The following is a 3,532-nucleotide window of genomic DNA, read 5'->3' as shown; positions in this document are numbered from 1 at the left end:
GAAAGAAATTTGCTGATGATGTGAGACAAAAGGACAGTGGACTCATTTGGCATGGTGTGAACTGAGCCTGGGTGCAGGTTAGAACAGTTTTTTCCACTCTCTGAGAAAAGCAGTAAGATAAAGAAGGAAATAGAACTTATCTTTTGAAGAGCTAAAACTATAATTATTAAACATTGGCTACTTCAAACTATTGTAATGTATGATTTTAATTAATTTGTTTAAACCAATATATTTTTCCATATGAATAATATCAAGTGCTGATGTTTATTAAGTACATCAATGGTGCAAGCGTGTGCAGAGCACTTTACACATATCCTCTCATTTTTTTCTTTCCCACCACCTTCAGAGCAGGTATTTTGTGACACTTTTTTAATTCAAGAAGCCACAACTGAGAATGTGAGTGGTTAAATAACTTGTTTAGGAACACAATAATAAATAGCAGAGCTGGGAGTTGAAGCTGTTGCTTTCTGACTTAGAAACCCATTATCATATGGGGACTGTATGTACTTGCTTTGCAACTATTCCATAAATCTCAAATTTTTCCAAAATAAAAAAGTTATTAAAAAATAAAATCCACTATCTAAATTGCTCTACGAGGTTATCATTCCAAATGGTTTATGAGAGTTCTGCTTTGTTTATGTACTCAATTCCAGGAAAGCTTGAAAAATAATGTGCTATATTTCTACCTGGTGATTCTTCTGGTATCTATATTTGCAAAGTATTATCTTGTACTTCTTGACATAAAGGACTGAGAGATGGAGCTTGCAGTCAGGAAAGCTCCTGATAAATGTTACGGGTTGTCATCATCTTCATCATCATTATCATCACTGTCTTAACAAATAGTCATTTGTTACATTATACTTTTAAAGCCAGTGAACATGTTAGGCTCCTTCACTAGACAGTGAATGATTCAAGAGTAGGGACTTGGTAAGTGCTAAATGACATTTTATTAGACAAATACTGGCATACCTCATTCATTGTGCTTTACTTTATTGAGCTTAGAAGATAGAGTACTGTGTTTTAATCAAAATCAAGGCAAGACACTCCACCAACAAAAAGCTGTGACTCTCTAAAGGCTTTAGATTATGTTTTTGTTTTTTTGGTTTTTTTAGCAATAAAGTATTTTTAGTTAAGGTATGTACATCTTTTAGACCTAATGCTATTGCACATTCTATAGACTACAGTATAATGTAAACATAACTTTGTTATGCACTGGGAAAGCAAAAAATGTGTGTGACTTTATTGCAATATTCGCTTTATTGTGGTGGTCTGGAACCAAACCCACAATTTCTCTCAGGTATGCCTGTAAATCTCTGTACTCACAATTAACTCTTTCAGCAAAGCAACTTAAAACTGATAGGCAGTTTGTTCCTGTTTCTGTTTCTAATTCGCCTTTGTCCTGAGGGAAGAGGGATGTTGTCAAAGAGGGATCTTCTCCATGACTCTTGGTAACTCTTTTTTTATTAATTAATTTTAATGGGATGACATTGATAAATCAGGGTACATATGATATTCAGAGAAAACATCTCTAGGTTATTTTGACATTTGATTATGCTGCATTCCCATTACCCAAAGTCCAATTGTCTTCCATCACCTTCTAACTGGTTTTCTTTGTGCCCCTCCCCTCCCCCAACCCGTCCCTCTCCTCTCCCCCACCCCGTAACCCCCACACTCTTGTCCATGTTTCTGAGTCTCATTTTTATGTCTCACCTATGTATGGAATCATATAGTTCTTAGTTTCTTCTGATTTACTTATTTTGCTCAGTATAATGTTATCAAGGTCCATCCATATTGTTGTAAATGATCCGATGTCATCATTTCTTATGGCTGAGTAGTATTCCATAGTATATATGTACCAAAGCTTTTTAATCTACTCATCCACTGACAGACACTTGGGCTGTTTCCAGATCTTCGCTATTGTACTCTTGGTAACTCTTCACATGGAGAAGTTGCTTTGTCCCATCCAACTGATGCTTGGTGTGGAGATGTGATAGGCTCATACTCACCCATTCCAAAGGTGATTTTTCTCATGAATGTCTTTCTTTAGCTGTAACTCAACTAGATCCAGCTATCCTCTCTTCTGGGCTATGCATCAGGGGAAAATCTTCAAATGGGAACAAAATAGAGTGACCCTCATCCTTTTAGACAGACACAGTTTAAAAGAGGTTGTATCATCTTTTCTTGCTGTCTTGTTAAGTGTTTCTTATGTCACATTCCTATTTCTACTAAATGCCAACAACTGTTTATAAATTCCTGGGATCTAAAAGATTGAGGGCATAGTTCCAGAAGCCTGGTGCATTGGGAAATGTGAACTCTGAAAAACAAGTTTTCACTGTGGCTTTGCTGAGCTAGCAGACTCTGTGTTCACTGAGATAGCAGGCCCCATCACATGAGTTCAACCAAATGATTACACTTGACTAGGGTATTGTTTTAAAAAGATGTTAGTTCTAGGTGATTGCAGGAAATACCCTCTAGCTCAGCACTATTCAATGGAACTTACTGCAGTAGTGGAGATTTTTATATCTGCACTGTTCAGTAAGGTAGCCACTAACCACATGGAGTTATTAAACCCTTGAAATATGGCTAGTACAATTGAAGGGCTGAATCTTTTAATTCTACTTAAGTTGATTGATATTAAACTAGTTCTATGGGGCTAATGACTACCATATTGGGCAATGGAGTTTTTGGGTGACCAACTGTCCGACTTTACTGCAGAATGAGGGGCTTCCTGGGATGTAGGACTTTTAGTGCTAAAGCTAGGACAATACAAGGCAAACTGGGAGAGTTGGTCATCCTAACCTAGATACCTTGGTAAAATATCTTTGTCATTTTTGGAAGTGGGAATTGGACAATGTTTCAGCTATAGTAGAGAGTAAAATGGAGATAAATGCAAAGACATATAAAGAACTGAAAGTTTTCCTTTCTAAAGAAAACACAAATAAATGTTTTTCTTTTAAAAAATTAACTGATGAGAACACAGGGTTGATCCTTCAACTGAAGTAGTCTATTAAAAACTGCAATGAAAATAAGAATATAGAAAACACAAGACACTCTTCTCAAACTACCTGTGGAAACCATCAGTAACCTATTTGACTGTATTATAAATCTCATTGGAAAGTGGGAGCCAGCTGGTGAGTTCACTGACAAATCATAACTGCCTTGACTTTTTGATCCCAACCGAAGGTGCTTCTTCTGGACGTTTCTTCTCAGATATCTTTCTTCCCCCAAAAGACTTCTTTATTACAACTCTTATCTACTTGCCAACCAGATAACCTGAAACTCACAACTAGAGATGGATTCCTCCAGGTTAAACATTATCTTCTATTAAAATACAGATGTTTTCTAAGAGGAGTCACACATGACTATAAATTTGAACCATTTGTAATTTTTTAATTTTTCAAATTGATAATTATCAAGATTCTGAAGGAATGAAATAGATCGAGTTTTGGTATCCAAACACTTATGATCTTATATCCTTATTAGTGAAAATTTTTGAGTTACATCTATATATATGTATTTACATGTGTGTGTA

This window comes from Saccopteryx bilineata, chromosome 3 (genome assembly GCF_036850765.1).
Source record: "Saccopteryx bilineata isolate mSacBil1 chromosome 3, mSacBil1_pri_phased_curated, whole genome shotgun sequence".
NCBI lineage: Eukaryota > Metazoa > Chordata > Mammalia > Chiroptera > Emballonuridae > Saccopteryx > Saccopteryx bilineata.
The sequence above is the reverse complement of the archived record's forward strand: the minus strand, read 5'-3'. Positions refer to the sequence as shown.